The sequence below is a fragment of the Erythranthe guttata genome, chromosome 3 (genome assembly GCF_056151865.1).
Source record: "Erythranthe guttata isolate IM_541 chromosome 3, IM_541, whole genome shotgun sequence".
Taxonomy (NCBI): domain Eukaryota; kingdom Viridiplantae; phylum Streptophyta; class Magnoliopsida; order Lamiales; family Phrymaceae; genus Erythranthe; species Erythranthe guttata.
The window spans coordinates 6,097,596-6,120,030 of NC_142535.1; positions in this window are offsets into that span (position 1 = coordinate 6,097,596).

The window sequence follows — 22,435 nt, forward strand, 5'->3', positions numbered from 1 at the left end:
TTAACGTAATTATACTGCCGTTGACAATACATTTATGTAATTATTCTGCCGTTGACAGTAAATTAACGTAATATTATTATTTTTTATTTTTTGCTAGTTTTTTGAATTTTTTTTTTGATTTGTTCACAAGTCAACGTAATTATATTACTGTCCTTCATAGTAAAATAACTGTAACACAATAACATTACTGTCAACAACATCAATATTATTTTTTTTGGGGTTTTTTGTTTTGTTTGAGTTATTCACGGAGCAACGTAATAATATTACTGTCTATTATTGTAATATTACTGTAAACACAATAATATTACTGTGGTTGACGGTAATATTACTGTTGTTATAGTAATATTGCTGTCAACCACATCAATATTATTATTTTGTTTGGATTTTTTTGTTTGTTTGAGTTATTCACGGAGTAACATAATAATATTACTGTCTATTATTGTAATATTATTGTGGTTGACGGTAATATTACTGTTATTATAGTAATATTTATGTCACTCACAGTAATATTAATTCTTTTGGCTTTTTATTATGTTTACATTTGTTGAACGGTCAACATAGTAATATTACTCTATTACACAATAATAATGAGTTTTGTTGTGTTAATATTACTGTGCTAGAGATTAATAAAGCAATATTACTGTGTTAAACTGTAGTTTAATTAATTTTACTGTGTTTAACAGTAATATAGTTACTCTTACTATCAATCACCGGAATATTGTTGTTTAAACGAAACAAAAAAAGTTACAGAAAGAAAGAAAAGAAAAAAAAAATCGAAAAAGTCAACGCCGGAAACTGGGGAAAAAATCCGGAAGAAAAAAAAAATCGAAAAGTCAACGCCGGAATCCGGCGGGAAAAAAAAAATTTGAAAAAAACAAATTGGGTCAAAATTGAATAATTTGTGAAATTTGGGGTCAAATTGAGGTTAAATTAGGTTAATGATGAAATTGGAGCATATTAAAGTATGAGGGATTTTTTTAGTCATTTACAAAAATCTGGACCATTTGTGGACTTATTGGTAAAGGAATATTTTGTCTGGATCTCTTTATGAATAAGTACCCATTGATGGGCTTATTTGTAATGACCCCTATAATTTAATTAAGGAAAAATTAGCAAGAACCCCCAATCTAGAAAATGTAGTTAAGGAAACACCCACCTAAAACTAATTAGAGAAAACCTATTTAGCTAATATTCCACCCAAGTGATATTTTCATAATTTTCAAAACTACCCTTATTTGGTTATAACTATTTTAACCCTAATTATTTATCATTTTTTCAGACTTTTTTTTCCCTGCGCCGTTTTTCTCGCTTCTTTTCTCAATAGATCTCAGACCACTCTCTTCCCCTCCGCCACCACCATGGCCTAAATCTCGAACAACTTCTGGAAAACCCAATTTATCATTTAAATTGGGATTATTTGTCGATTTTAGTGTTTGATTTTAGGGGTTTTCAATTTTATTTTTTGGGGGGTTTTGCCATTATAATATGAAACCTTTGTTTTTTATTTGCAATTCTCTCATAAGGCTTTATTTCAATTTTAGGTTTCTTTTAAATTACAGGGGTTTTCAATTTTTTTTTGTGGGTTTTGCATTCATGATATGCAAAGCTTCATTCTAATTGAATCGACTTTTCAATTTTTTATGCATAAAGAAAAGAGAAAAAAGTTGAAAAGAGTGAAAAGAAAAATAACTGAATAAAGTGAAATAAAAGGGTTGAAAAGAGCGAAAAATATGGTGAATAATGGCCAAAATTAAGCAACTTATAAATAGAGATTTTTGGGGTATATTCGTAAAAAAAAAAAAGAAAAAAAAAAACCTAACAATCTTAGCAACAATTGGTCAAAAGGTTTGACTAATGGAATTAGGAAAAAAAAACTAACGACAGGCGGTTGTTTGATGTTTTCAATGCATCAGGGGTAAATGTTACATTTCGCATAGTACATGGGTGCAAAATGAATTTTACCCTATAAAAAATGTTTAATAAAAATATACAAACGGGTTGTATATAGGGCGTTTAAGAGTGCATATGCAAAATCCGTACCCGCTATGGGTGAAATTTTTAAAAAACGGTACCCGCCCATTAGCAAACAGGGCGGGGTGGGGCGGGTTAAATTGCCATCCCTAATTTCAATTTCAATGGATGGGATACAATCATTATCAAAAATAATTATTTTTAGATAATTTTGCTTTATAGTGATAATATCAGTTTTGTCACAAGTCAACCTAAAATCCAAACAACGTAGTCTCATATTTAGGAGACAACATCTTTTCATTACATAAATAGTAAATAAAATGTTTAAAAATTGAGAGGGAAACGCTGGGAAATGATTTTTTTTTTCTGGATAAATAGAAGGGAACGAAATTAGATGAATTATTTTTATTGAGGAATTAGTCTTTGTCACACCACAAAATGAATTATGAAATATCGGATATCGACCCAATAGAAGTAAAATTTTTCGCAAGAACAGTACATTTGTCAGGTAAATTTCTGTATATATACAACTTTGTTTGTATTTTCTCACAATAGATTTTTACCACTGTGACAAATTCGCAATTCGTCACAAGATATTTTTTTTTTGTAGTGGTTTAACTTATCTCATCTGATCTTCTATTTCGTCTATTTAGTAAAATCGTAAATCACGTGCGTAGCTGTTAAGTGTATATTTTTACACTTTATCGTATCTTTTTATTTGAGCTTTTGGTGTGTTTTAACGATAATTGGTGCTTAAAAAGTTGATTTATTGTATTTTAGGTACAAATTGAAGAATTGGAAAAGTATGGGGTCAAAACTACAATTTTGGAGAAAATATGGGCCAAAAGTGAAAAAATCAAAATTCTGAAGATTTAAAGCTGGGACCCCCGTCCCAGTTTTAGTGCAAATCGTGGGACCCCCGTCCGAGACTCCGATGTTGCGCAGAAAAGGGATTTTAATTGCACAAGGAAACTGCTTTCTTCCCCAAGTTCTTCACCCTATATAAGACCAAGCCAAGCACACAATTGGGGATCTTTTTACGCAATTTGGAGAGCAACAAAGCAATAACGAAGACGAAGAATTCGAAGACTCTAAGCATAGATTTATCGTCTATGATTTATTTTATTTGCGTTTTTCCTTTAATCATGAGTAGCTAATTTTCTTTTTTCTAGGATTTTATTTGGAACCCTATGTGGGATTTATGAACCCAATTCTATGATTTTATGCAAGTTTTAATTCCGGATTATTTCTTCTACTTGTTTTATTAAGTGCATGAACTTGATCAACTTATGTGCTTTTATGTTATTGTTAATCGCATGAATCGGAAGATCGGGTTAATAATTAGAACTGTGGTAGAAGAGCCTTTGTGTTATTAACATAGGAATATAGTTAATCTCTTAGGTAGCCATTATTGAGATTTGTGTTTAATGTTGTGTTCTAGAATTAATTGCATAGGAATATAGTAATTGAATCTAGAGTATTAGAATCGTAATACACGCGGAAGCGGGTTATGATTATTTTAGCATCTGAGGTTAATAATCCGGGTTAATTGCTTGCATAATTGAAGGAATTGGGGGAATAATAATCACATAGGGGGAAGAATAAAATCCTAGGCTCGTTTACTCTGATAAATCTTCGTGTGTAATTTGCTTTCTTGTTTTTGTCTTTTTAATTGCTTTAGTTTAATTTAGCTTATTAATCATCTTTCGACTGTGTAGGGTGGGCTTGATAACAATTGGTAGAATTTAGCGTCCAGGATTAAGTAATTAAATATTCCCTGTGGGTTCGATATCCGGACTTAATAGTCCACTATATTACTTGTACGATACGTGCACTTGCGTGTAGGTTTTCGCCCAACAAGTTTTTGGCGCCGTTGCCGGGGAATATTTTAATTATTTATTTTGTTCTAGCTCTAAATTTGAACAATTTTCACGATCCACCCAAATTTTTTTATTTTAATTTTCCGTTTTAATTTTTTTTTAATATTTTTTTTTCTTTGGTTAGATGTCAGGTTACAATTTCCGCGCAACTCAAACGGGATATGAATGGATTCCGTCTGGCGAATACCTCCAAAATACCTATGATATGCCGTCACTTTGTTCAATATGTGGTAGAGATCATTACACTAACCAATGTTGGTATGCACCGAAAGCGAATAATTTCATAGATAACACCAACGGCGGTTATTGGAACACATACACCAACACGCCACGAGAACCCACTGTTCAGGAGTGTTATTTGAACTCCGTCCTTGAAGAATTTATGAAATCCACTCAAGCATCTATCCGGAGACTGGAGTTACAGTTGGAAGAATTCAAGCGCCAAAGGTCTCTTGAAAATATTTCAGACGATATGGAGAATGGTTGCAACAAAGAAAATCCGTCTGAAATTTGTGGTGAGAAAAATCCTTTAGACCTAGAAAATAGTGTCGATGAGAGGGAAAAAGAAATTACGAAGACGCTTAAGGATGATGAATCTGACAATGAAATCGAGCTCTACTCCAAAGATGTCTCGGAACAAGAGAAGAAGGAGATGGATGTGGTTAGTGCAAATACTCAAATTGAGGATATTATTGTTGTTCATGACGTGGCTTTGAAGGCATCAATAGAGGTTGATGAGAAGACGAATGTGTTTGAAGTGGTGGTTATACGCGGACTTGAGGTTTTTGTGTACCGATTTGAGGGAGCGGGTGATGAAGACCCCATCTTGGCTTCGTACCGACTGATTACAACCAAGAAAGATTACAAGCTAAAGTGGACCCTGACATATTGCAATCCTATCCCTGTATCGGTTGCAATTGAAGTGACAAAGCTCATGGATGGGTGCGCAATCTACAAGGCTTTGGATTGGACATAACAATTTCAAGAAGCAAATTCCGGCTGAAGACTTTAAACTTAGCGCTTCTCGGGAGGCAACCCGAGCTTTATTGTTTTTCGTAGTTTTCGTTAATTTTTCGTTTCGTTTTTTTTTTTTTATTGTCATAAGCATGCATTCTAATTCACTATTTGAATTTTACTTTTCAGGGTCAAAAACGTGATCGAGGGTCGAGTCGGCCGTCCGTAAAAAAAAAAAAAAAAAAAAAAAAAAAAATTGCACCACTGCCTGTGGGACGGCCGTCCCAAAAATAGGTGTAAATGTGGGACGGCCGTCCCAAAACCAGTAAGGAGAAAAAAATTTCAGACGGCCGTCTGAACCTAGTTGGGGCGTTTTAAATGTTTAAAAATCAGATTTTCTCCCCCATTATTTCCTAAACCCTCCTCGTTCGTTCTCTCCAAATCCCACACACAAGGAGGCTAGAGAATCAAACAAAATTCTCCAAAATCTACTCTTTCAAGGCACGCCCACAAGGTGTTCGACAATTTGCTCCAACCAAATTTTGAGTTCGATTGTCAACCAATTCTCACCGAATCTATTCCAACCTCTCTCCCAACTATGTCATCCAACAAACGAGGCCACACGAGCTAAGCATCATCTTCCAAAGGGAAGGGAAAGGGAAAGAAAAGTGTCACCGTACCCGAGCTTTCCAATGGGGACGAGCGTGAGAGAGCGAGGGAGGAGCACCCCGATCACATCGACTCCGAATAAATCAGGTGTTTTCTATCCTTAAAACTTTGTGCTAATTTCGTTGAGGGCAACGAAAATTTTAAGTTTGGGGGTGAAAAACATGTTTTTGTGCTTATTTTTTTGTTTTAGTTTGCATGCATTGGATTGTATCCGTTTTTATTGTTTTTCTCGTTTTTCCGGAATATATATAAAAAAAAAAAAAACAAATTGCTTGAGTCGAATGCATCGATGATTTATGATGATGAGAGATGATCAATGTTTGATGAGGAGATTGCTTGTTTTGTGTGATAAGGATTTGATGTTTGTTTAGCTTTCGATTCAACGGGACTTAGAAGCGAATTATTGCTAGGAATCACATTTTGTGCATTGTTTGGTTGTATGTTTTGTATTTTAAATTTGGAATTAATTTGTGCTAAATCATGCTATGTTCGGTTTTAAGACCCACCTTAGGAAATTTATGATACGAAGTATTGAGTAGTGAGTAATTTGGGATATGATTTGGGCCTTCTTTGAACCGTTTGAGCCTTTCAAGCCGACCTTTTTATCGAAATATTCCTTAGAACCTTGATTTGAGCCTCGGAGAAAAGGTGTTCTTTCTTTTAGCCATATGTATAAGGTAGAAAAGTGGAGACTCTTGAAAAATTACCCCTTGGAGTTCGGTCGGAATTTTTTATAAGGTCCTTCTTCTTCTTCTTCTTCGAAAAAAAAAAAAAAAAACCGAAAAAGAAAAAAAAAAAAAGAGATGAATATATATATGCTTCTATATATATATATATATATATATATATATATATATATATATATATATATATATATATATATATATATATATATATATATATTAAAAAAAAAAGAGAGAAAAAAAAAGAGAAAAAGAGAAGAAGAAGAGACTAGAAGGGAGAAATAAGGACTAGTTGTTGAAATTGTTTTGAAAGCTCGATCCATTGTCTAAAGAGCAAAAGTGGAGACTTTTGATCTCTTAAGAATCGAGTTTATTAAAGTCCGTAGAGGTGAATTCGTTGTTTCAAACGCCTATCTTTAAAATTTTGGCGTAATCACCTAAATTCAAGAAGAATAGCCACATATACCCATATTTCCTACCTCGAACCAAAGAGCCTAACAATTGAAAGCCACAAAGCCCCAATGATCCCAATAGCTTAATGTTCGATATTAGTAGGGTAGAATAATTTGGTGAGTATTTGGAGTCAAGCATATGCATGTAAGTATAAATTCTTTCTATCTTTAATTTGCAAATATTGGATGCTTGAAGCAATTGTATGAATTGTGGTTTTTGGTAATGTGAGTGACTAAGTGTTGTTGAATTTTGAGCTTGCGAATGCCTAAGAATTGTCATTATAATTACAAGTTATGAAAACATGAAGTTGATCATTGATCTATGTGATGAGATGCAATAGTTGAGTTATTTGCTTATTGGTAGATTTTGTTTGAGGACAAGCAAAAGTTCAAGTTTGGGGGTGTGTTAAGTGTATATTTTTACACTTTATCGTATCTTTTTATTTGAGCTTTTGGTGTGTTTTAACGATAATTGGTGCTTAAAAAGTTGATTTATTGTATTTTAGGTACAAATTGAAGAATTGGAAAAGTATGGGGTCAAAACTGCAATTTTGGAGAAAATATGGGCCAAAAGTGAAAAAATCAAAATTCTGAAGATTTAAAGCTGGGACCCCCGTCCCAGTTTTAGTGCAAATCGTGGGACCCCCGTCCGAGACTCCGAAGTTGTGCAGAAAAGGGATTTTAATTGCACAAGGAAACTGCTTTCTTCCCCAAGTTCTTCACCCTATATAAGACCAAGCCAAGCACACAATTGGGGATCTTTTTACGCAATTTGGAGAGCAACAAAGCAATAACGAAGACGAAGAATTCGAAGACTCTAAGCATAGATTTATCGTCTATGATTTATTTTATTTGCGTTTTTCCTTTAACCATGAGTAGCTAATTTTCTTATTTCTAGGATTTTATTTGGAACCCTATGTGGGATTTATGAACCCAATTCTATGATTTTATGCAAGTTTTAATTCCGGATTATTTCTTCTACTTGTTTTATTAAGTGCATGAACTTGATCAACTTATGTGCTTCTATGTTATTGTTAATCGCATGAATCGGAAGATCGGGTTAATAATTAGAACTGTGGTAGAAGAGCCTTTGTGGTATTAATATAGGAATATAGTTAATCTCTTAGGTAGCCATTATTGAGATTTGTGTTTAATGTTGTGTTCTAGAATTAATTGCATAGGAATATAATAATTGAATCTAGAGTATTAGAATCGTAATACACGCGGAAGCGGGTATGATTATTTTAGCATCTCAGCTTAATAATCCGGGTTAATTGCTTGCATAATTGAAGGAATTAGGGGAATAATAATCACATAGGGGGAAGAATAAAATCCTAGGCTCGTTTACTCTGATAAATCTTCGTGTTTAATTTGCTTTCTTGTGTTTGTCTTTTTAATTGCTTTAGTTTAATTTAGCTTATTAATCATCTTTCGACTGTGTAGGGTGGGCTTGATAACAATTGGTAGAATTTAGCGTCTAGGATTAAGTAATTAAATATTCCCTGTGGGTTCGATATCCGGACTTAATAGTCCACTATATTACCTGTACGATACGTGCACTTGCGTGTAGGTTTTCGCCCAACAGTAGCACGTGTTACTTACTAGTATTATAGCATGATAGTAATATTAGCGTCAACCACAGTAATATTATTGTGTTTATAGTAATATTACGTTAATCGGTCAACAAATCAAACAAAACAAAAAGGCAAAAAAAATAATATTGATGTGGTTTACAATAATATTATTGTGTTTACAGTAATTTTACCGTCAACGACAGTAATATAATTACGTTGACTTGTGAACAAATTAAACAAAATAAAAAAAGTCAAAATAAAAAATAAAAAATAAAAAATAAAAAATAATATTGTTGTGCTTGACAGTAATTATACTGTCAACAACAGTACAATTACATAAATGTCCTGTCAATGTTAGTACAATTACTGACAGCAACACTATAATTATTGTTAGGGACAGTGCAATTACGGTCAACGTTTGGCGGCCGTTGTAAAAAATAGGATAAAGTGGGATTTTTTTTTAAACTCAATGGCGGTAACCGGCGGTGAAAAAAAAAAAAAAGTCAACGCCAGAAACCGTCGGCAAAAAAAAATTTAAAAAAAAAAAATCAAAATTGGATTTTTGTGGTCAAAATTGATTAAATTAAAGTTAAATTGAGTTACGATTAGTAATTGAGTTTAAAGTGTTTGAAATAATTTTATTTATAATACATATTAAATGGATGGACTTATAGACAAAAAAAGATATTACCCCAGAAACCTAAAATAATAAAGATGGTTTGGTCATATGACCTTTATTAATAGTAATACAATTACTTATGCTTTTATTAGTCAAATGAACACATTCATGAACATTCTTTCATTTTTTCATTGAATATTTCAATTTTATTTAAATGTTAGTAATAACACAAATGTGATAAAATGCTATAAGTAATTCAGATCACATAATATTTCATTAAAACTAATAATAAAATTATATTAATTAAGATAAACGTAATATATAATTTATTATAGTTTAATGTGTAACACCCCTTTTCTAATTACACTTATAGTAATTTAGAATATGCTGGAAGACTTTTAGAAAATAATGAGTGTGGCATGCTCGTTTTAAAAATCACCTTCTACAAATAGAAAGTTACGCATGAATTTTTCTTTTAAAATCAGAGGAAGAGTGCCCACATATTACCATACCATATACACTTAACCAACTATCACAAAAGAGGCATGCACGACTAGTAATTTAAATTATCAAGAGTAAAAAGAGGAATTTCGACATATTAGATAGATCAACTTTGAAAATTAATTTCTCTTAAACCCTTAGTGAAAAGACTTTGAAAATTTAACCACATACTCTCATATGGGTCTAAATTACGCAATTAAAACAGTTTTAAAATATCATTAGCCATTGGAGAAAATAATTAAATACATGCAATTGTACAATTCGAAAATCAAGAGCAGGGGAGGGAGCTTTGAAAATTCTTTATAAATTACCTACTGATCTAAAAACTACCAAATTTTATACCAAAGAAGAAAAGTGAGTTAGCAACATAGTCCAAGTTAAATGGACTAGTTTGAGTAAGAAAAACGTCGCATATTGGTGCATGTCATAAAATGACTCTGCATGTGTACAGTTGTGGAAAATAATTTATAATAAATTCATGGATTATCCAAATGATGCAAAAGACCTATCAAAATGACCGTAGCATAAGAAAATATGACTCTGTAAAATTACATGAAATTATAAACATAAGATATATTTAATACGCATTATCGAACAACAAGGCAGAATACCACATATAACTAATCAATGAACATTATATAGAAGTTTTGGCAAATGTGCCTTTGGAGCTACATAAGTACTTATGAATTCCATTTACCCTTAACCGAAAGGAGGTAATCATAATCCTAATTATTATTAAATATAATGTTTTTGCTAATAAGATCCTCCGAGGGGTGGAAGAGTTTGATAATAGATACCTAAGACGGTATCTAAAGTCTTTAAAACTAAACTATATAAGTAGAACCCCCTGACTAGATTAAGAGCATACAAGATCCACACACCTTCCATATGAACACATCCCTCGATCCTCAAACTCGACTCCAACTTTACGACTCGTGCTCGGGATTGAAAGTACCTACAAGCATTATAACACAATATTTGATTTTACCTCAATCGTTATTTCATTAAGGAACTTTACCAATTTACCTTTACCTTCTCGTTTTACCTCTTAGACCTTCTCGGTTTTACCTCTTAGATCTTCTTTTCATCATTTCATAAGGAATAAGAATAGATCATTTACAAGGGACACATTCTTTCACATACATTCATTTCAAGTAAGTTGATTAGGTGCAAGAGAAAAATATTTTCGTTCGTATATCCTTTGAAAAATCAAGCAAAACTTTAGAAAATAAGCCTTCATTTATTTAGAGCCCGTTTCATAAGTGGAATAAAAGCTCACACTCTTCATCTCATTTTTTGGATACCGGCCCCTCATACCCCGTGCTTATTCGATCTAAGTTTTGCAAGATTTTTCAACATTAAAAACGTGCAAGTAAGGTTCGCATACACTTTTAATTTCACATATTCAAAGTTAGTTTACACATAAGCATATTATTACACATATTTCTACAAATTTCACAAAGGCACTAGTTTAGTCTTAAAGTCACAAAATCAAGTAAGAGACAGAACAACTCAAGCAAAGAGCATATATCACATATTTTACACATATAACAAAAGTTATATAGAGTTGTGGGGGTCTTACAAGCTTAATAGTTAAAAATGGTGGAGTGGCCTTTTTGCAATTAAGGCAAACTTATAAAATATCTAGAGGGATTTCTTTGCAATTTCATTTATAATTTCATTTATCTATCAATAAAACTAAATTCAAAAAGGAAAATCTCAATGCACATGGGCTCACCTAGAGAAGGATTGTTCTCAAGGAAAAGTTTTGGTCTTGTGTTGTACCATGGTGGCCGAAAATTGAGGGAGTAATAAGGAGAATTTTTTTTATTTTTCTTACAAATAATTTTATTCAACAAATAAAAAATCCAATTAAGGAAATATGTGATTTAAAATTCTCCTAATAAATGACTTCTAAAAAAATAGTATAATTAATCTCGAGATATAATAATTAACTAATATGATCAATTTAAATTCATCCAATTTTTTTTCGAACGAGTGCATTCTATATGAAATTTCACCGGTTATGACATAAATAAAATCTTAAACTAATAAACGCATATAACAGATAAAATCATGTTAACTGAATATATGCTAACTAATGAAAAATTAAATTATCGGAGACGCTGGGTGTTACATAATACATGTAGATCCAATTTTAGGGAGAATTAACATGTACCACTGGAGCACATTTTCATTTGGGGAGTGATAAAAGTGGGCCATAACTTTAAGGAGTGAATACATTGGTGAGGTGGCATGTGGACTATAGATGCTATAACAGACTTTTTTTTTTACGGAGAAGACACTCTATCAATCAAATCATGTTTAAAGGTGTCGAAAATAGATATTTTTCAATAATAATTTAAATTAAAGTCATCTATGTTTGTTTTTTTAGTGAAAATGTTTATTATTCCATATTAGTCAAATCATATTTGAAGGAAGGAGAAATTTTTGAAATTATTACATGAATTTTTTTTTAAAAGCTTAACTATCAGTATAATTAATAAGATTATTATCTTTACTTTTGAAGAGAAAAAAAATCAATAATACTTTGGTTTTTTGGTGTTTCTATTATTAGTTCGGTGCTATTGCTATAGAAAATGTCATAAATCAACGTTCTTTTTTATTTGTCATTGTAATTTTCTTTGTGGTGTTTCTTCTTATTCCTCGCGCTTCACCAGCAAAAGAAAATACCATAAATCATTGCTCTTGTTTTTCTTTTGCAGTCTTAGTTTTGGTGTATCTTCACAAATGAATATACTTCTCTTAGACCAATCCTTCTTTTTCTTCTTCTTTATTACACTTAGATTGCTAAGAAAAAAACCATCATAAATCATTGTTGCGACGTTCCAATCAACATTTTGATCAAGGTACCATCAAGATCTTCGCTAGCCGATATGTTCAATCTATGGAAAGAAGACGATTATTAGAGTTGTCAGAAATTTTGCACGCCTTCATGCGTCGGTATTCGCAAATGCTACCTGCCACATCTGAAGAGATGTCTTAATTTAGTTAACAACCACAAGTTGGTCTATCACCCCCGCCTTGAGTTTGAGGGAACTGTTAGTAAAATTAAGATTATTATTCTAGAGTTATATTAGATTAGGAGTTCCTGTCAGATTGTAATTAGACTTATATCACTTATTATAAATAGGATCAATTACAAATAATCTCATCATAGGCTACTTATTCATAAAGGGGTCCAGACAAAAATTTTTTTTTACAAAAAATCCAGACAAGGTCTAGATCTGTGTAAAAGACTAAAAATAGCTTCTCACATTTTAATATCCTCCAATTTCATAATTTTTCAATTTAACCTCAATTTGACCCCGAATTTCACCAATTATTCAATTTTGAACCATAACCCAATGTTGACTACAATTTCACCCATCGTCGCCGTAGACCGCCGTTGACTTTTTTTTTCTTTGTTTGCTTTTTCTGCCGGTTTCCGGCGTTGACTTTTTTCGGTTTTCTTTTCGACCTGTCCAACAAATTATCCTCTTCTTTTTCTTCCAATTCATCAACAAGGAATCTTCAAAGGCCTGGTTTAAGCCTTTATTCTTCAATTCAAATACGAACGGCTTCATTAATTCCACTCGCATTATATTCTTCCAGTTCTTCATCATTGAGCTTGCTAGGATCATATCATACTCCCCTTATTTAAAAGGATTCGTCCTCGAATCCGGACAAATATCAAAAAAGCAATATCTATATAAGTCCTTGCTCATGATCAGCCATTGTGATTGTTGGCAAATTCATTGTTAGCCCTTCCAAGAAGATGTCATCAAACCCCTCATTAGTAGAACCCCTTCATCTTCATGCCACCAATTATGTAGAATATTATTTCTTTACATCATGGCACCATCTTCTTCGGCTATTGAAAGAGTTTGCAATCTGGTTAGCTCGCTACTAGCTCGGGTACTTTGCTGGATCATATCATCCTCCACCTCTTCAAAAGGATTCGCCCTCGAATCTGAACCTTCTTTTTATTCACCATCGAACTCGACCTCAACAATCTCCGTTACTTCTTCTTCAACTAGCGGCTTTAATGTTCTCATTCTCCAAAACATTACGAGTATCATCCTTTTCAGGTGTTGGTAAAGTATCACCCTTTATTTTCAATTTCTCGTAGTCCGATCAGAAATTCATGAATGACTTGTTCAAACACTCTGAAGGAACATGACCAAAATCCAAACACCAAAGCATTTAGTATCATGAATTGACTGAGGTTGAGAACAATAATAACTTCTTTCTTTAGTCTAATATGGAGGATCGAACATGGCCTCTCTTGGTATTGATTCCCTATCTCGGTTTGATGAAGAGCTCCACCGTGATTTTCGACTCGGCGATCTCCTTTATTTTAACACAGTACCATATGATGAGTAAACTGAGGACTTAGTTGATCTAGGATAATCAACCAACTCTCGCTAGTAATACTTGGAATGGCCTCGTCTTGGTCGATCGAACTGAGCCCCTCGCTGCATATTAACTTATCTTGGTGTTGCAGCTGTCACACCATATCTTCCATCATCACATACCTCCTTATCACGATGAGGTATAAGAGGTAGGTGAACATCACGTCGTACGTTTAGCCCTCGAACATGTTGATCTTTGCGTAGTTCATATAGTTGGTCTTCAATACCTTTCATTCGATCATGGAGTCCCTCAATTGCTTTAATAACGGTTGGAAGCATTTTGTCTATTGCTGACATCTTACGCTGCTCAATTATTTATGTTTTATAATCAGCCTTCTCGGACATGGTCAAAGCAATATTTTTTTTTGACACTGAGAAACCCTAACTTTAGACGTTAAGAAATTGAAAACAAAGAACATTTTTTTTTTTTGTGCACTAACAAAAACCCTAACTTGGGCTGGAATAATTTGAAACAAAAGCAAAAATTCGAACTTTTTTTTTCTTTTTATTTATTTATTTTTTTGACGAAAACTCTAGACAACACAACTCAAGAAAAGATGAGATAGACTAGAAGACACAACAATATAAATAAAGATAGGTAAACCTGTTTTGGATGTTGGCTCTGATACCAACTGATACAAACCCCGTAGAACTTGTTACAAGAACAAATACCTTATGCGGAAGCAAGATCACAACATCCAAAAAAACAAGGAATCGAAGGGGTGGAACCACGACCTGTTGCCTATAAAGAGAAAAGAACCTTGATATGTGAAGACGCCACAATCGATTGCAAAAGATCGATTGATAAGTTGGGGTGAACGCACGGAATCCTCCGATATGTTCTAAGGGTTCTTAAAGAACTAGAGAGAATAATCTCAATTTATTAATAAAAAATCGTCCCTCATAAAAGGCCAAATTAGCAATCTATTTATAAAGCCTAAAAAGACTCATTTTTCACAAGGAAAATAACTCATACCTAAACTGTAATAAGGAAACTAATAAAAGGACTCCGACGACGTTGATTATTATTTTTTTTTCGAAAACTTTTTTTCTTCAACATTTTTTGGCCCGTTTAAACGGTAATATTGTTGTGGTTGACAATCATATTAACTATATTACTGTTTAACACAGTAATATTAAATATAATTGGAAGATTAATGTACTCCTCACTAGAAATATGGAGTGTTAGAGATGATTGTAAGCAAGACAAAAAAAAAAAAAAAAAAAAAGTAATTTTTCGGGCCAATTTTTTTTCTAGGCCATTTGGCCCAAATGTTTTCACAAATAGGACAAATTATTAGGCAATTTCAATACTACAAATACGCGTCATTTGATGTTGCGCTTCTTAAGAAGCCGCCACTTGGCAGCTTTTTATTGGCTTTGCTTTGTTCCTTTTTCAAATGTTTGACTCACGTGTATAGACATCTTTTTCTTTTATTTATTTTCTTGCTGTTAATTGTACATTTTATTTTCTTTATTTAATTTGTTGTTTTTAGGAGTTAAAAATAGTTAAATTGTACTTAATTAAAAAACTATTTTTCTTTACAAGTTTTACTTTGCTTATTTTTTTCTTCCAACAACTAAAACTAGTAAAAGATTTAATTAATTTATGGTAGCAAATCTTTTTTATTTGAAAATTAAAAAAAATATAGAAAATTTTAATTTGATCAAAGAAAATCATAATCAACAAAATAACAAGAATATCTATGTTTCAATAATATTTTTGGCCGTGCAACCTCTACCAATTGGTTCATTCTCATATGAAAAGGATATTATTGAAACATAGATATTTTTATTATTGTGTTTATTTATGTGTTCAGTTATAAATTTATTATAAAAAATACTTAATTAAAATTTTTATTATATTTACTTTTCAAATCAACACAAATTAAATAAACAAAAGTATGTTGCAATTTACAAAACAGAAACGCTTCTTAATTAATTAGACATTTTATTAGTTTAGCCATTGAAAAAAAATAATTAAACATAATAAAAAATGTAAAGAAAAGTTTTTTTTAATTAAGCAATTTATTTATTTTTAGTTATTAAATACAACAATTAAAAAAGGAAAATGAAATCTGAAATTAAAAAAGAAAATCAAAATAATAAAAGGAAAAAGATAGTTCAGGACACGTGACTGAAGCCTTTGAAAAACAAAAAGCAAACTAAGCCAATAACAAGATGACAAGTGTCGGCTTCTTAAAAAACGCAAGTCGAACTAACGCCTTTTGGTAGAATTGAAATTGTCTCAATAAATATCCCATTTGTAAAATAAATTGGGCCAAATGGCCTAGAAAAATAATTGCCCCGTAATTTTTCCATCCACAAAATACTAGTCTTTTATTTTATCTACTAAAAAATATTATTTTTTCAAGTCTTCACAAAATCAATAAATTCAAATCCGGAATTAATCATTTTATCTCATCTTAATGCCTACAAATAATGGGTTATTGAAATGATGACAGAGCCGGCCCAAGCCCAAGGAGAGCAAGGCCTTGGGCCTCCAACAAATCGAAAATATTAGGACCTCAATTTTTCGTAAATATCTATATATAAATACATGTATATTTTTCTTTAAAATTTGTCTTCAACTCAGTTGGCAAAAGAAATCCTATTGGGTTGGGTGGTGGAGTTCAAGCATTCGATCCCTGGTTAACACAATAATAGATTGTTTGGTTTCGTGTTTGGAAGGGCTGCCTTTTCCTTTATTTATTTATTTATTTTTAGTTTTTTTATGGGGCAAGTTAATAAAGCCCAAAACATAAATAAGAAAACATAGGGTTAAGCTAAAGGGCCCAAAATGGTAAGCAAATAACCGAGTTTTTTAACAAAAAAATCTCATATTTTGAAACTCTTTAACAAAGCACAATACACCACAAAAGACGAATATAATTTGAAGGATTGTCTTTAAATCTCGATAATTAATTAAATTCGTCCCAAATTATCTTTGTTCTTCCATTTTTATTCCTAGATTTTTTTTATTTTCTTTATATTTGAATTTAATAATTTGGCGCTTCAGTATTATATTGTATATTTTTTTAATTTCATAGGTTGAGTATCTCTCAACAAATGAGCCGTACAAAAGTTTGAGTCCGGATATTAAAAAAAAAAAAAAAAAAAAAAAAAAAAAAAAAAAAAAAAAGGAATTAATCACAAAAAGAGCTCTATGCTTAAAAAAATCTTGCAAAAAATATGTTGAAAATAAAGTTATGCACTTGTGGTTGAGGAATGAGTTAATAAGTTAGAACAAGGTTAGTAATTAAGAGGCCCTCGTGTTAGAGTAGGTGACCAACAAGCCAACTTTTGGCTGTGGTCTTTCGTATTTATTATGGTAATAAACGAACCTTTATTCGTATTAATGATAAGACACCTTGGCATTCTATATCTTTGTCCCTTTGTCACAAGCATAGATATAGTCCTTACAGTTATTAAAAGTACTAGTAATTGATCGTTAGGATCGTGAGATATTTACTTAAGTATTATAACTGTTAAACTCGTTCCTAGTCGAAGGGTTACGCCACCAATGAGGATATCGGCCTTTCCCATTAGAAGACTAGCACTTAGTGTATGTGTACTGCATCTCATCAGTAAACGGTATTGTGATATCGGCATGCATAAGTGGGTGCTCGTAAGTTGACGAGTTCACTGAACTCCCTCACCCTAGAAATCTCTAAGTGGTTCCCAATAATCGAGTAGAGATATCTATGGTATAGTTGTACACCATTAGTCCTTATGACCTAGACATCACCGTGACTTCACTAGAGGACCAGCTGTATCGTGACCTGTCTCTGAGTTCCACCGAGAACCATCCCAAGGGCCAGTGTTCGTGCAGTCCGAAATCTAGTGGGAGGTCTGTGCATTGTAGTCGAGGATTCGATCGCTAGAATAGTCTTGGATGTCCTGTGTGTTCTGAAAGTTTGTAATCATTCTAAGTCTCTGGCCAGAGCTGACTAAGTGATGATTAAAGAATTCGATTCTCTAAGTCATGCACGTGACGATTACAACACTTGGAACGATCGCACCGTCATCGAACATATAAAGAGGTCTCGATGAACCAATGCCTCTAGTTCGATCGGGACATATGTATCGAAGGGACCGTACTGTACGTTAACTATATCTGAAGGTTCTTGCAGGCACTTCATTTGTATCTAGGGAATCATGACGCGTAGTTGCTAGACGCCAATCTTGATTCGTTGGGTGATTAAGGTGAAACGAGTTTCATCTTAATCGTAACTCTAAGGGGACGAGTTTTTACCACAAAGGGTTGTGGGCCCACGGCTAGCTTACACCTGAACCATCGAGGGTCACACTGCTCGTGCACATGAGATCTTTGAATAAACGGTCAGAGATAAAATAGTTTATCTTTGCATGATTGGAAGTCAATACGATTGGGTCCAACATTCGTAATTTGGAATTACGAATGAGAATAAGAAAAGGAAAAGAATAGGCGAACATTGAAGTGGACTTTCTAAATCGGGAAGTTTCCAAATTTAGAAAGTGCACTGAATTAGGGTTTCCACTTTTGGAAAGTTGGAAATTGAGAGTTGGAACTCGTAATGACGAGGACATTATAATGATTCCAAAAATGTAATCGTTACAATTTTCCGATCATTGAATTGAGAGAGACGAGCAAGTAAAAGAACTAACGGACTTAAGCTGTTGGGCCATGTCCAACTTAAGCCCGTTAGGGTTTTATGCAAGACATATAAATACTTGATTTATAGGTCTTGCACACACACAACTAAGAGAACACACGTTCATAACCCTAGCCGCTGCCTCTCTCGATCAGCCACCCTCTCCCACGGCCACCACCACCGCGTCGTCGCCGGAAATTCGCCGGAATCGGCCACCCGTTGGCCGATCTCTTTCGGTATTCCTTTCCTTCTTTCTTTTCTTCCGTTATTCTGACTATTACGTGTCTAGTGCCACGTGTTTAGTAGATCGAAGTATACGAGGTGAAATCCAAGAGGAGGAAGATCGAAGAATCGAAGATGCGAGAAGGCAATTCCGAAAAACTGCTCTCGGATTTTCTGCGCTGCCCACCGAGAAAATTCGCCATAAATCAACCGGTCATCCGATGGACGTGAAATTTTGACAGCAGCTTCACGACTCATAAATCTACCATCGTCCAGAAGGAATTGTTCATCCAATAAATACGCATGGAGATACTGAAGTCGGAGCAAGGCTGTAATTTCAGATCAGCAAACAGGTTGGATCAATAGGAGTGGGAAGAGCAGCTAGCCATCTTCTCTGCGCGTGAATCACATGCGCCGCCGTAGCTCGGATCATTGCCATTGCTGCCCCGGATTGCACGGATTGGTTTCCGTGGCAATCTAGCTTTGCTTAGTGCGCCTACCTCACGCTCCAAGAGGTAATGTTTCGAATCTATTGTCATTCGATTCGGTTACGTTTAAATTAATATATGCATGTTCGTTTTAATAAGAAACTTGTATGATTTTATGTGACTACATGAAATTGGTTTTATTATTGCGAGCATGATTATTTGATTTAAACGCGAGCATGCTAATTGATTTAATTTCGATTAAGTAATTAAGCATGTTGTTGTTTTAATTTCGCTGGAAGCGCAAAGGTACGCAATGTATGTTGTTTTAATTTCGCTGGAAGCGCAAAGGTACGCAATTAATTGATTTAATTTATCGGGCATGTGTTTATGTGTTTTAAAGTTGTTTAAATCGCATAAAATTTTTGTTTTCCGCTGCGTACACGTGCCCGAAACCCAACAGTGGTATCAGAGCTCGTTGCGCAATTAATTGCGTTCGTATTTATATGCTATGATTTTATGCATGTTCGATTTATTGAAGTAGTGATTGTCGTATTATGTAATTGGGGGTTTTCGTAAGTTTAAAATATTTTGAAATATTGTTTAGAATTTTTCCAGCTTTAAAATTGTTTAAAATTGGAAAATCGGATCTGAAATTGTTTTTAAAACGTCGGTTTTTGTTGTTCGGATCGAACCGGTCGAACCGGCCGATTCGATGGTTGTGTGCGACCTAGTTGACCGAATCCACGTGGATTCGGGTCGGTCAGACCGGTTCCCGGTCCGACTGACCCGGCCCACTGATTTGGGTCAGCTGGACCGGACAGAACCGGACCGCTTCGGTCCGAACCGGTCAGACCGGTTGGGCCGAACCGGTCCACTGAAAATTAAAAAAAAAAAAAAAAAAAAAAAAAAAATTCAGATTTCTAAAATTAAACTTAAAACAAATTGATTTTAATTTTTGGAAAATTATTTTCAATTAATCCCAATTAGATAATTGGATCGACAATCATCTATTTTAGTAAATAGGTGTTAGATTAATTAATTAATTTAAATTGTTAAATTGATTTCAATTAATAGAACACATATATAATATTGATTATAAGTTCAACTTAATTAATAGTACCTCAACATTATTTGAATGACTTATGCTAGTTGAGGTTCTATAATTATTTTGAAAAACCCGATAATTAATTAATGTAATTAATTATGTAGTTAGGTCGTATGTTCCTCTTAAGACAATATGCGCTTCCATATACCTTTAGAGAACATAGATGTAGGAATCACATAGACCAATCCAAACCTTCTGATGAGATAAAACTTTTAATAAAAATCCCTCATTCTTAATTTAATTAAGAATCATTTCAAGCTATAAAGAAAAAACCCAATTTGTTGAGTTATTTCTTTCCTTCTGCCAACGGTTGGATTATGTGTAGCCCTTTGCTGTAGTGCAGTAAGCCGTGTTAGCGGGGAGTGCTATGGTAGAGTAAGCTGTAATTCAATTGACATAATGATGAAGGTAGCCGTAGAAAAGGGTTATGTTGGATTAACGTGGTCGGCTAGATTAAATAGGGACTGCATTAGTTTGGCATAATCAAGTTCTATGAGCATCTTTGATTGGTAGGTTAGACTTGACACACGACGATTTTGATATTCGCGAGATTAACTTAGGTCATTATCAAGTGTGAGGAAAATTAATTTAGGGTCATATTGTGGATATGATTGATTGTGATCTACCTTTGGGCAAATATAATCGGGCTAGATTAACTACGGGTTATATTTGTCTATTGGACCTAAAGCCCATTAAGAAAAATCAGTTTTCTCGTTTGTCTACTAGAGGGAAGTGAAACTCGATAAAATTAGTGGGAGAACAATTAAATAACACAAGTCCAAACATTTAATTGTAACAATCATTTAACGCGAATCTCTAATAATCCTCTTCTCTATATGTCTCAGAAAATCATGTCTAAGAATCCCATAATGTCAATCCTCGACAATAACTCAATGGCCCTAATTACCTGGATTGGTTGCGTAGTCTTAAGCTTGTGCTAACCGTTGAGGGGCGTCTCTATGTTTTGAACGAGAGACTTCCCGCCACTATACCTGCCACAACGACTGGTGCTGAAAAGGAAACTTATGAAGCTTGGAAGAAAGATGACACACATGCTAGGTGCTATATGATAGCCGCCATGGAGCCCGCGCTTGCGAGGAAATATGAGTCTCACATGCATGCTTTCGATATAAAGGCTCATCTCGATAGCATGTATAGTGAGAATATTAGGGCATCGAGGTACATTGCTACAAAGGAGTTGATCACAGCGAGACTGCGCGAAGGGACTTCGGTCCACGAGCACTGTCTCAAAATGATCACTCTCCTTGAAAAGCTAGTGCATCTCGATGTCACCCTCCCGGCCGAGCTCTCGTTGGATTTGATCCTGTTGTCTCTTCCTAGTTCCTATGAATTGTTTATAGTGAACTTCAACATGAACAAACTAGATCCTCCCTTGGATTAGTTAATGAACATGTTGGTCAGTTTCGAGTCCACCATTAAGAAAGAGAAGTCTGTTCTCATTGCTGTTACTTCTAGAAAGAAGAGTTCTTCGAAAAGAAGAGAAATGAAAGAGTTCCCTTTCCAAACAGCAAGTTCGAAGTGGGTGAAGGTAGTGGGGGCCCCTAAGGCGAAATTCAGCAAAACGTAAGGAGATAGGTCAAAACCCCGCACAACTTTGGCACGCTAGACTAGGTCATGTCTCTTTAAGAAGGATGAACGATTTTGTCAGTGAAGGATTGTTCTCTTTGGAGGACGTGAAATCACTACAAACTTGTGAATCTTGCCTTAAAGGGAAAATGACCAAGTCACCCTACAAAGGGAAAATGGAAATCGAGAGTTGGAACTCGTAATGACGAGGACATTATAATGATTCCAAAAATGTAATCGTTACAATTTTCCGATCATTGAATTGAGAGAGACGAGCAAGTAAAAGAACTAACGGACTTAAGCTGTTGGGCCATGTCCAACTTAAGCCCGTTAGGGTTTTATGCAAGACATATAAATACTTGATTTATAGGTCTTGCACACACACAACTAAGAGAACACACGTTCATAACCCTAGCCGCTGCCTCTCTCGATCAGCCACCCTCTCCCACGGCCACCACCACCGCGTCGTCGCCGGAAATTCGCCGGAATCGGCCACCCGTTGGCCGATCTCTTTCGGTATTCCTTTCCTTCTTTCTTTTCTTCCGTTATTCTGACTATTACGTGTCTAGTGCCACGTGTTTAGTAGATCGAAGTATACGAGGTGAAATCCAAGAGGAGGAAGATCGAAGAATCGAAGATGCGAGAAGGCAATTCCGAAAAACTGCTCTCGGATTTTCTGCGCTGCCCACCGAGAAAATTCGCCATAAATCAACCGGTCATCCGATGGACGTGAAATTTTGA